A 13,084-nucleotide genomic window follows, 5' to 3' on the forward strand; every position below is an offset into this window, starting at 1 on the left:
GTCAAATGCCTTTTCTGCGTCAATTGAGATGATCATGGGATTCTTTTCTTTCCTTTTATTTATGTGGTGTATTACATTGATTGATTTTCTACTGTTGCATCATCCTTGCATACCTGCTATGAATCCCACTTGGTAGTGGTGTATTATTTTTTTGATACAATGCTGAATTCTATTGGCTAGAATTTTGTTGATAATTTTTGCGTGTATATTCATGAGAGATATTGGTCTGTAATTTTCTTTTTTTGTGGTGTCTTTGCCTGGTTTTGGTATCAGGGTAATGCTGGCTTCATAGAATGAATTCGGAAATATCACTTCCTTTTCTATGTCCTGAAATAGTTTGAGTAGTACTGGTGTAAGCTCTTCTCTGAATGTTTGGTAGAATTCTCCAGTGAAGCCATCTGGGTCAGGCTTTGTTTTTTTTTTTGTTGGGAGTTTTTTTTTAATTACCTTTTCAATCTCTTCTCTTGTTATGGGTCTTTTCAGATTTTCAATGTCATTTTGTGTTAGTTTGGGTAGGTAGTGTGTTTCTAGAAATTTGGCCATTTCCTCTAGGTTTCCTAATTTGTTGGAGTATAATTTTTCATAGTATTGTGTTATTTCCTTTTATTTCAGTTGGGTCTGTTGTCATGTCGCCCATTTCATTTCTTATTTGGGTTATTTGCATCCTCTCTTGTTTTTCTTTTGTCACTGTAGCCAGTGGTTTGTCGATTTTGTTGATCCTTTCAAAGAACAAACTTTTAGTTTTGTTGATTCTTTCTATTATTTTTCTATTCTCTATTTCATTTATTTCTGCTCTGATCTTTATTATTTCCTTTCTCCTGGTGGCTGTGGGATTCTTTCACTGTTCTCTTTCTATTTTTTTGAGTTGTGTAGCTAATGTTTTGATTTTATTCCTTTCTTCTTTTTTTGATGAGTGCATCTATTACTATAAATTGACCTCTGAGTGCTGCTTTTGCTGTGTCCCAAAGGTTTTGGTATAATGTGTTTTCATTCTCGTTTGATTCTAGGAATTTTTATTCCATCTCTGATTTCATTTATTACCCAGTGGTAATTGATTTTTTTTCCTTGCTCTTCTTTTGTTAGTTTCTACTTTGATGACCTTGTGATCAGAGAAGATACTTTGTATTATCTCAGTGTTTTGGATTTTGTTGAGAGTAGCTTTGTGCCTAAAATGTAGTCAATTCGGGAAAACGTTCCATGTGCATTGGAAAAAAATGTGTACTTTGCAGCTGTTGGGTGGGGTGTTCTGTATCTGTCTATGAGTTCACGTTGGCTGATTGTGGCCTTTAGATCTTCTGTATCTTTGTTGAGTTTCTTTCTAGATGTTCTGTCCTTTACCAAGAGTGGTGTGTTGGAATCTCCTACTATTATTCTGGAACTGTCAATTTCTCCTTTCAGTACTGTTAGAGTTTGTTTTATGTATTTTGGAGCCCTGTCATTGGCGGCATAGATATTCATTATGGTTATGTATTCATGATGAATCGTCCCTTTAATCATTATATAATGCCCTTCTTTGTTTTATTTGATGGATTTTGTTTTAAAGTCTTTTTTATCTGAGATTAGTGTTACCATTCCTGCTCTTTTTTGGTAACTGTGTGCTTGATATATTTTTTTCCTTCCTCTGATTTTTAATAAATATATGTCTTTGTTTCTAAGGTGTATCTCTTATAGACAGCATATTGGCAGATCCTGTTTTTTTATCCACTCTGTCACTCTCTGTCTATTTATGGGTGCATTTAGGCCATTTATGTTCAGTGTGATTATTGATAGGTGTGAGTTTATTGCTGTCATTTTGTAGTGCTTTTTTTTTTGTGGTGCTGACGTTTCCTTTGTTCCTCTTACTCTCCTGTGCTGAATTCCTTTTGTTTGTGTATTTTTTTTTTGTTTCTTTCCTTTTTTGTAGATTTTGTGTTTTGAACTTTATGTTTTTCTTCTCTATTTTGATGAGTAGGATTGTTAACTGTCTTTGTGGTTACCTTGAAATTTACCCTTATCTTCCTAAGTTCGAACCAGTCTTTTGTTACTTGGTATCGCCTTGACTTCCTCTCCATTTGAAAGTTCTATACGTACCCTATTTATTCCTTCTTTTATTGTTCTGATGTTGTTGTCATTTACAGACTAACCTCTCTGATTCCCTGTTGTAAATCTTTTAGTTTTGATTAATCCTTGAGAGTTCATTACCTAGGTTGGTATCTGGCTGGTACGATCTTGCATCCTAGATTCAGGCTGTCATCTGATGTTGTTTGTTCTCAAACTGAAGGACTCCTTTTAATAATTCTTGTAAGTTTGGTTTTTACATATTCCCTTAATTTCTGTTTATCTGGAAATATCCTAATTTCACCATCATATTTGAGCGAGAGTTTTGCAGGATATATTATTCCTGGTTGACAGTTTTTTTCTTTCAAGGTTTAATATATGTCATCCCATTGCCTTTTTGCCTGCACAGTTTCTGCCGAGTAATCAGAGCTTAGTCTTACTGCTTACCCTCTGTATGTGACTTTTTTTTTTCCTTGAGCTGCTCAGGGTTGCGATGCTCAGCACATGGTTCAAATAGGCAGGAGGGAGGGGGGAGGTCATGATGTGTGGAGCTACTTGGATGTGGGAAAGAAGAGAAACAGGAGAGAGAAACAAGAGCCAAAAAACGTGCTGAGGGAACCTACCATTGGTGTGGTGCAGACCCAGGGAAGCCGTGCCTCGGTGGCATTCTACCCAGGCGGTGAGGCACAGCCCAACAGAAGGGACAGATACAGCACACACAGCTAGATGGGCAGGAGAAAGGAAAGGAAGGAAGGGAGAGAGAGACAAGAAACAGAGAAAAAAGGAAAGAACAAAAAAAGATGCCAGGTGGTTGGGAGGAAGGAAAGGAAGGGAGGTAGAGAGAGACAAGAAACACTGTAAGAAAAAAAAAAGAAAGAAAGAAAGAAAACGTCCCAAGGGAACCCACCAGAAGTGGGTCCCCAGTCAAGCGGCACTGCATAGCCCCTCTAGAAGGAGTGAAGATGGCACACAGAGCCAGGTGTTCAGGAGAAGATTAAGGAAACGATGTAGAGAGAGACAAGAAATCAAGAAAAGAAGAGAGAAAGAAAAATAAAAGATGCCCCAAAGAACCCATTCGTGTGGTGGCTCTGCCCAGGGAATTGACTCCCCAGCCATGTGGCACTGCACGGCCGGTCTAGAAGGTGCAGAGATAGCACACATCTCCAGGTGTTCAGGAGAAAAGAAGGGAAAGATGATTGGGAGAGACAAGAAATCGAGAAAGAAAAAAAAAAATACCCAAGGGAGCCCACTTGTGTGGTGGCTCGGACTCAGGAAGTGGCTCCCCAGTTGCGTGGCACTGCACAGCCTGTCTAGAAAGGGTGGATATGGCACACAGTGCCAGGTATTCAGGAGACAGGAAAAGAAGGAAAGTAGAGAGTGACAAGAAACCAAGAAATGAAGAAAAACAAAAAGAAACAAAATATGCCCCCAGGGATCCCACTGGAGTGGTCGCTCAGACTGGGGAAGGAGTTCCACAGCCACGCATCGCTTCATAGCCTGTCAGTAAGAAGTGGAGATGGCAAACAGAGCCAGGTGTTCAAGAGAAAGGAAGGGAAGGAGGTGAGAGAGAGAGAGAAGAAACCAAAAGAAGCTGAAAAAAGCGACAACAGCAATAAGAAAATGGCACTGAAAGAGCCAGTTCGTGTGGACGGGGCGAGTCCAAGCAGCACAGAGCCAGCGCGTCTCTGGCCGAGTGACCTCAGCCAGCTGGGAAGTGGTGGAAGCTGAGCAGGGGGAAGAAGGGTGAGTGGTGGGAAAGCGTGTATCACTGGTTACCGGGTGCTCTGTCTCCTGCCGGGAGCTCCTTGAAGCTGTCTTCCTATACTCCCTGTCTGCCATTCTTGGTGGCTGAGGAGTCCAAGATGGCGAACCCGTGCTGCGTTAGCTGATGGGGGCCTCCACTCCATATCACTCTTCACTCTCTGTTTACTCTCAGTTTCTTATTCCATTCAGTGCTTGGTTGAGTTCTTTATCTCTTCATTTGATGCTTAGGGTTCCAGGATAGACGTTTGTCTCTGTTTTACTTAGTTTTTTGGGTCTTTGCTATGGAGGGACAGTGCAGTGCTTCTGCCTATAGCACCATGTTGGCTCCACCTCTCAGTAATTTTTTTTATGCTATTATTACTCATAAATCGTAATTCCTGTATATTACTCCTTTTCCTTTAATTACTACTTTATTCTCAAAAAAGTTATTGAATACGTTCACAAATACTAATTACCACAATATTATAGCTAAAACACCAGAAAGTTTGGCAAAATCAGTGACTATAAAAACACTGACAGCAAGGAAAACAACAGCTCGTGCTTGTAACACATGCATATGAAACAACATGTTTTTCTTAAATGGTGGATTGTCCCTTTAATCATCATATAAAGCCCTTCTTTGTCTTTTATGGTGGATTTTTTTTTAAATTCTATTTTATCTGAGATTAGTATTGCCACTGCTGCTCTTTTTTGGTAGCCGTTTGCTTGATATGTATTTTCCATCCTTTGATTTTTCTTTCTTTTCCCCATTTGATGGACCATCCTTTGATTTTTAATAAATTTATATCTTTGTCTCTGAGATGTGTCTCTCATAGACAGCATATTGATGGGTCCTGTTTTTTAATTCATTCTGTCACTCTCTGTCTCTTTATGGGTGCATTTAAGCCATTTACTTTCAGTGTGATTATTGATAGGTTTGAGTTTATTACTGTCATTTTGTAGTGCTTTTTTTTTGTGGTGCTGACGTTTTCTTTGTTCCTCTTACTCTCCTGGGCTGAATTCTTTTTGTTTGTGGGGTGTTTTTGTTTCTATCCTTTTTTATAGAGTTTGTGTTTACTGAGACTATGTTTTTCTTCTTTATTTTGATGAGTAGGTTTGTTAACTTCCTTGTAGTTACCTTGAAATTTCCCCCAATCTTCCTAAGTTTAAACCAGTACTTTATTACTTGATAAAGCCTTGACTTCCTCTCCATTGGAAAGTTCTCTATCTGCACCGTTTATTCCCTCTTTTATTGTTCTGATGTAGTTGTCATTTACAGATGGATGTCTCTGGTTCCCTGTTGTAAATCTTTTAGTTTTATTTTATCCTTGAGAGTTTGTTATCTAGGTTGGTATCTGGCTGATACTGTCTTATGTGCGAGATTCAGGTTGTTGTCTGATGTTGTTTGTTCTCTGACCGAAGGACTCCTTTAATATTTCTTATAAATTTGGTTTTTACGTATTCCCTTAATTTCTGTTTATCTGGAAATGTTCCAATTTTGCCATCATATTTGAGCCAGAGTTTTGCAGGATATATTATTCTTGGTTGGCAGTTTTTTTCTTTCAAGATTTTGTATGTGTCATCCCATTGCCTTCTTGGCTGCATGGTTGCTGCTGAGTAATCAGAGCTTAGTCTTACTGTTTCCCGTTTGTATGTGACTTTTTGTCTTTCTTGAGGTGCTCTCAGGATTCTTTGTCTTTGGTTTTAGTAAATGTGATTATGATATGCCTTGGTGTTTTTTGGGGGCGGTCTATCCTATATGGGATTCACTGAACTTCTTGGATAGTCGGCTTTTCATCTTTCAGGACATTAGGTAAGTTTTACGTCAGCAAATCTTCAATGATCCTTTCTGTGTTTTCCATTTGAAACTACCTGATTTGAAGCATCATTGTAGTTGAGTAATAAAGACAGCTCTGACCAGAGCACGTTAGAAGGGTCACATAGTAAATTAGTATAGAGTTTTAGCCTTGTAGGTATATTGATACACGTAAGCTGGGTTTACAAAAACTTTTTTGTTGTTGTCACTAACTACAGGGATATTTTTATTTTATTTTATTTTTTATTTTTTTATATTTTATTGTACTTCAGGTGAAGGCTTATAGAACAAATAGTTCCTCATGAAACAGTAGTACACATGTTGTTTTATGACATTGGTTAACAACCCCACAACATATTAACCCTCTAACTTCTCAACCTTTTTTTTTTTGGTGAAAATACACATAGCCAAAGATATACCGTTTCAAAAATTTCTACATACACAGTTCAGTGACATTGACTACGCTCTTCCAATTGTGCTGTTATTCTCACTTAAGATGAAGCCTTACAGCACAAAATAGTTTCTCATTTAAGAGTTAGTACAAATGTTGCCCTATGACAATGGTTAACAATCTCACAACACATCAACAATATCCTTACTCAACCTTGGGTTCCCTATCACCAGCTTCCCTCTCCCCTTCTGCCTTCTGGCCCTTGTCACTGGACTCCTGAACCTCGTTAGTCTCATTTGGTTTTACGGGGCTGTCCACTCCCAGGCTGAACAGTGAACCTCGGAGGTGACTTCACCACTGAGCTAAAAGGGTGTCTGGGGACCATACTCTCGAGGTTTCTCCAGCCTCTTTAGGCCAGTAAATCTGGTCTTTACAGGGATATTTTTATTAAAAAATAATAAAGTTCTGCTGAAACACTGCCCCCAGAATTTATAAACAGTCCTTTTGGTGTTACCCCTTCTAACCGTGTCACCTGGTGTGGTCAACAACCCCCCCCCGCACCCCCTTAGTGATGCTACTGACCACCTGGTATCAGTTCGTCACACTGGTGGCCTGCATGTTGCTTTAGTGCTGGAAGCTCTGCCACTGGTATTTCACACACCGGCAGGGTCACCCATGGTGGGCAGGTTTCAGCAGAGTTTCCAGACTAAGACTAGGAAGAAAACCCTGGTGATCTACTTCTGAAAGTTAGTCAACGAAAACCTTATGGATCTCAACAGAATATTGTCTGATATAGTACTAGAAGATGAGCCCTATGTTGGAAGGTACTCAAAATACACAGTGACCACAACAATGGACTTGAGCATGCCAACTGTTATGGATTGAACTGTGTCCCCCAAAGATGCGTGTCAGCTTGGCCAGGCCATGATTCCCAGTATTGTGTGATTGTGATCTGATGTGATTTTCCTATGTGTTGTAAATCCTACCTTTCTGATGCTAATGAGGCAGGATTAGAGGCAGTTATGTTAATATGGCAGGACGTAACGTACACAATTAGATTGTAGCCAATCTCTTTTGAGATATAAAAGAGAGACAAGAACAGAGGCAGAGGGACTTCATACCACCAAGAAAGTAGTGTCAGGAGCAGAGCACGTTCTTTGGACCCAGGGTCCCTGTGCTGAAAAGCTCCTAAACCAGGGGAAAATTGATGACAAGGACCTTCCCCCAGAGCTGACGAAGAAAGCTTTCTACTGGAGTTGGCACCCTGAATTTGGACTTCTAACCTCCTAGACTATGAGAGAATAAATTTCTCTTCGTGAAAGCCATCCACTTGTGGTATTTCTGTTACAGCAGCACTAGATAACTAAGACAGAATTTGGTACTGAGAGTGGCATACTGCTCTGACAAATGCCTAAAATGTGGAAGCTGTTTTGAAACTGTGAATGGATAGAGGCTGGAAGAATTTTAAAGTGCCTAACAGTAAATTCCTAGATTGCCTTGGAGAGACTATTGGCAGAATTATGACTATCTAAGACAATTCTTGGAAACCCTGGTGGCATAGAGGTTAAGAGCTAAGGCTGCTAATCACAAAGGTTGGCAGTTCAATTCACCAGGCACTCCTTGGAAACCCTCTGGGGCAGTTCTATTCTGTCCTATAGGGTTGCTGTGAGTCGGAATTGACTCGATGGCAATGAGTTTTAAGACAGTTCTAGTGAGGACTCAGCAGGAAATGAGGAGCGCTGTTACACTGGAGATAGTGCATACTGAGAGAAGCCACAGCAGAGAAATAGCAACAGCCAGGAGACCGGCATGAGATAGCACTGGAGCTGACCCACAGAACCAGAGAGCTGAGTGCCTTTGGCAGGAGGCTTTCTGGCAGAGTGGGGAGCCTCTGAGCACTCATTGTTGAAGCTAGGCTTGCCAACCCACAGAGCAAGAGAGCTGAGTGCCTTCCAGCTGAAGTTTACTGGCAGAGTGAGGTGCCTTCATGTGGCGCTAAAGAGTTTTGGAACACTTGCCCCTGCAGGGCAGATGCAAGCCATGAGGCCCGAAGGGCTGAGAGGCCAAGGAACCAGGAAGCAGAAGATAAAGAGACAAAGAACATAGGAAGCAGAGCTGTCTTCATCTCAAAGGGTAGGGCCACGACCTCTGGGGGCACAAAGGGTGGAGCCATGACCTGTGGATTTTCTAAGGGTGGGACCACAACCTCGTAGCTTTCAAAGAGTCAGATCTTCACCAACTTGGTTCTGGAGCGTGGGGCTGCCATTCACGAGTGCCAGGGGGATGGGGCCAGATCTGCTGCCCAAAGCTGAGGGGGCAGGGCTGCCATGCCCAAAGGGCAGAAGAATGAGGCCTGCTGGGGCTGAGGGGGTAGGGCCACCACTCAGATGGACTAGGAGAATGGGGCCACCCAAAGCCAAGGGAGCAGAGTTGCTATTCCAGTGGACCTGGAAGGCAGAGCCGAAGCCCAGGACTGTGGGTCCTCCATCCAGAATCTGGAGCATGTAGCCCCGAGGGCAGGGTCATTGTGTAAATGGTCTCAGAGAACAGAGGATTATTTTAAGGCCATGAGAGCTAATGTAATGTGTTCTGCTGACTTGCTTGGTAACTTTTATCTCTCCTTTCCTTCCAATTTCTCCCATTTGTTATGGAAATATCTACCTTGTGCCTGTTCCACCATTGTACTTTGGAAGCAGATAACTTGTATTCTAGATTTCACAGATGAAAAGAGATTTTTGGATGTTGGAGATGATTTAAGGCTTTTGCTATGATATGATGGGATGAATGTGTTTTACATGTGGCAAGGACCTGAATTTTGGGATGTCAAAGAATGGAACGTTATGGATTGAATTGTGTCCTCCAAAATGTATGTCAGCTTGGATAGACCATGATTCCCAGTATTGTGTAATTGTTCACTATTTTGTCATCTGATGTGATTTTGCTGTGTGTTGTAAATCCTACCTCTATGATGTTAATGAGGCAGGATTAGAGGCAGTTATATTAATGAGGCAGGACTCAATCAACAAGATTAGGTTGTATCTTGAGTCAATTTTTATTGAGATATAAAAGAGAGAAGCGAAAAGAACAACAGGGGTACCTCATGCCACCAAGAATGAAGAACCAAGAGGGGAGCACATCCCTTGGCCCCAGGGTCCCTGAGCTGAGAAACTCTTAGACCAGGGGAAGATTGGTGACACGGACCTTCCCCCAGAAGTGACAGAGAGAGAAAGCTGACACTCTGAATTTGGACGTGTAGCCTCCTAGACTATAAGAGAATGAATTTCTCTTTGTTAAAGCCATTGATTTGTGGTATTTCTGTTATAGCAGCACTACATAACTGAGACACCAACAATTGTGAAAATGGTGCAGGACCAGTTAGTGTTTCATTCTGTTGTACATGGGGTTGCCATGAGTCAGAGCCAACTTGACAGCAACGAACAATAGTTAATAGAAAATCAAGCCCTGTGAAGGCCACCAGGAGTGGGGTCACACTTTCCTAGGACCCCAACCCCATTACCTCTGTCCGATAAATCACCATGGGATACTTGGCTGTCACTTTGTAGAACATTCAAACTTGATATAACTACATTGGAACCACTCTGAACACATGTTTAAATACTCCAATCCAATTATACGCACTCTGCTGGAAGCGTAAAAGCAAACCCTACATTTCTTCAATGACAAAGTCCCTAAATGGAAGTCGACCACTTCCTCTGGCACTCAAGGGAAGAGACTGCCAGATCCATGTTCCTGGAGATAAAAGTGTCTGAGTGGGACTGAGAAAGAGACTGTACAGTATTTTCCAAATTGTGTGTTTTGTACTTTATCAGAGATTTAGGGATATCTAAAGGTGATGTTGGCAATGCAACAGTCTCACATTTTGTGCTTACGTGATATAAGATGCTTTTCACTTAGAGCTCTTTAGTTTACCAAAGTGCTCACACTTCTATTATTTCATTCGATCCTCATTTCCACCCTCTGGGCAATCAGGGCAAAGCTGGTATCCATTTCCTAAATGGGGACGCGGAGACACAGAGCTAGGATAGGCCGAGCGAGTGGGGACAGCCCTGCAAGTGTGGGGTAGGATACTGTCTTTATTTGAAATTTTGATATTGTGTTCGTCATGGTTTTTTTTGCATTAGTTCTGATTTGTAAAGTATTGCATTAAAATATTTGTCTTGATTACTGACTCTTTTGCATCCACTGCAAGTGCCTCTCTTGTCTCATCCTAGCCTAGTCCTGAGTTCTACCCTGGAGCACAGATGATGTATTAGCTCAAATCATATGAAGTATCCATCTTTGGTATGTCAAAAAGGAATGAATATCAGCAATTTCGTATGATTCAAACTAATGGGGCCAATCTCAGTGTTGCATGTGAAAGTTTCATTTTTCTGCTCAGTGGTCCTGTCTTAGTCATCTAGTGCTGCTATAACAGAAATACCACAAGTGGATGTCTTCAAGAAAAAGAAATTCATTCTCTCACAGGCCAGGAGGCTAGAAGTGCGAATTCAGGGTGCCAGCTCCAGGGGAAGGCTTTCTCTCTCTGTCAGCTCTGGCAGAAGGTCCACATTATCAATCTTCCCTGATCAAGGAGCTTCTCAGTGCAGGGACCTTGGGTCCAAAGGACGTGCAATTCTCCTGGCTCTTGTTTCTTGGTGGTATGAGGTCCGCCTCTCTCTCTGCTTGCTTCTTTTATATCTCAAAAGAAATTAGCTCAAGATACAATCTAATCTTGTAGATTGACTCCTGCCTCATTAACATAACTACTACTAATCCCATCTCCTTAACATCATAGAGACAGGATTTAGAACACATAAGAAAATCACATCAGATGACAAAATAGTGGACAATCATGCAATACTGGAAATCATGGCCTAGCCAAGTTGACAGATATTTTGGGGGGATGCAATTCAACTCATAACATTCTAGCCTTTGGCCCCTCAAAATTCACGTCCTTGCCACATGTAAAACACATTCACCCCATCATATCATGATAAATATCTTAAATCAACTCCAAGTCCAAAATCCAAAAATTCCTCTTCATAGGTAAAATCTAGAATACAAGTTGTCTGCTTCCAAAGTACAATGGTGGAACGGCTCAAGGTAGACAGTTCCACTACAAATGAGAGAAATTGGAGGGAAAGAAAGGATAATAGGCACCAAGGAAGTCAGCAGAACACATTACGTTAGCCGTCAAGCCTTGAAAATAACCCTCTGTTCTCTGAGACCATTTACACAATGGCCCTGCCCTCCAGACTCTGAGTGTTGGCCAAACTCTCCAGATTCTGGGTGGAAGCCCCTCAGCCCTGGGCTTCAGCTCAGCCTTCCCGGCCCACTGCAATGGCAACTCTGCTTCCTCAGCTTTGGGAGGCCCCATTCTCCTAGTGCATCTGAGTGGCGACTCCACCCTTTGAGACTGAAGCAGCTCTGCTTCCTGTGTTCCTTGTCTCTTCAGCTTCTGCTTCCTGGTTCCTTGGCCTATAAGCCCCTCAGGCCTCTCCACCCACGTCTGCCCTGCTGAGGTAAGTGTTCCAAAGCTCTTTAGCTCCACCAATAAATGCTCGGAGGCACCCCACTCCACCAGGAAGCCTCCTGCCAAGGGCGCTCAGCTCTCTCACTCCATATGTTGGCTCCAGCACTGTCTCGCACTAGTCTCCTGGTTCTGCTACTACCACTTCTCTGCTGCTGCTTCTCACCATCTGCATGTCGCCATTTGAACAGCTCGCCTCACTTCCTTCGGAGTCCTCACCAGAATCGTCTGACATCCATAATTCCACCAACAGTCTCTGCATGGCAACCCCGGCTTTTACTACTAGGCACTTTAAAACTCTTCTAGCTTCTACCCATTCACGCTTTCAAAACCACATCCACATTTTAAGTATTTGTTAGAGCAGCACCCCACACCAGTTACCAAATTCTGTCTTAGTTATCTAGTGCTGCTATAACAGAAGGACCACAAATGGATGGCTTTAACAAAGAGAAATTTATTCTCTCACAGTCTAGAAGTCCGAATTCTGTGTGCCACCTCCAGGGGAAGGTTTTCTCTCTCTTGTCAGCTCTGGGGGAAGGTCCTTATCATCAATCTTCCCTGGTCAAGGAGCTTCTCAGCACAAAGGATGTGCTATTCTCCTGTCTCTTGTTTCTTGGTAGTATGAGGTCCCCTTGTCGCTCTACTCGCTTCTCTCTTTTTATTTCAAAAGAGATTGATTTAAGACACAATCTAATCTTGTAGATTTAGTCCTGCCTCTTTAACATAACTGCCACTAATCACATCTCATTAACATCATAGAGATAGGATTTACAACACATAGGAAAATCACATCAGATGACAAAATGGTGGACAGTCACGCAATACTGGGAAATATGGCCTAGCTAAATTGACAGATATCTTGGAGGGACACAATTGTATCCATAACATGTCCTCAGCCTGGCTGCATGTTAGAAGCACCCATGGGGCTTATAGGAGCCCCCGGATGGCGCAAATGGTTAATGTGGTTGGTGCTAACCAAAAGCTTAGAGGTTTGAGTTCACTCAGATGCATTTCAGAAGAAAGGCCTGGCTATCTAATTCCAAGAGATCACAGCCACTGAAAACATTGAAGAACAGTTCTACTCTGACACGCATGGAGTTGTTGTAAAAGGGTGGTAGTAGTAGCATCAGGACATGTCTAACTTCAGGTGAGATAATAAGAATCAAGATTAGCCCAAGGCTGATCCCTATGATGTATAGATCAGACATACCTTCACTCTCCAACCTTTTTACCAATTCTGACACCAGCCATCTTCCCCACGACACTCTCTTCTTCTCTGCTGGGTTTAACATTCATTGCAATGGCCACGAAGAACTCACAGACAATACTTACGGTTAAGTGGTTTATGAAGGAAGTAATAAGGTACAACTCGGATCAAGATCAACAATCTACAGCTAGGAATGAAGATCGGGAAGCACGCAGGCAAAGTCTGAAAGGCTCTCCCAAAGTGGAGAGCACATATCTCCCTTCTTCAGTGCAGGACAGCTCTCTCAGCTCCTCTCCACCGTGCAAGCAAGCAGGCCTTTCTCGCTGTCGTGCACCCACCCTCCTCCCCCACCCACAGCCA

General features: G+C 42.2%; 1 protein-coding gene across 1 annotated transcript in view; it reads left to right on the forward strand.

Moving 5' to 3' along the window:
* Nucleotides 1-7,771: 7,771 nt before the first annotated feature.
* MARCO (macrophage receptor with collagenous structure) overlaps nt 7,772-13,084 on the forward strand; it is a 50,217-nt gene continuing 44,904 nt past the window's right edge. Inside the window, exons 1-2 of the mRNA XM_023724696.1 lie at nt 7,772-8,120; nt 11,443-11,509. The gene's annotated coding sequence lies outside the window, so the exon portion shown is untranslated. The remainder of the gene's footprint in view (nt 8,121-11,442; nt 11,510-13,084) is intronic.

This window comes from Trichechus manatus, unplaced genomic scaffold, assembly GCF_000243295.1.
Source record: "Trichechus manatus latirostris isolate Lorelei unplaced genomic scaffold, TriManLat1.0 scaffold00255, whole genome shotgun sequence".
NCBI classification, from domain to species: Eukaryota; Metazoa; Chordata; class Mammalia; order Sirenia; family Trichechidae; genus Trichechus; species Trichechus manatus.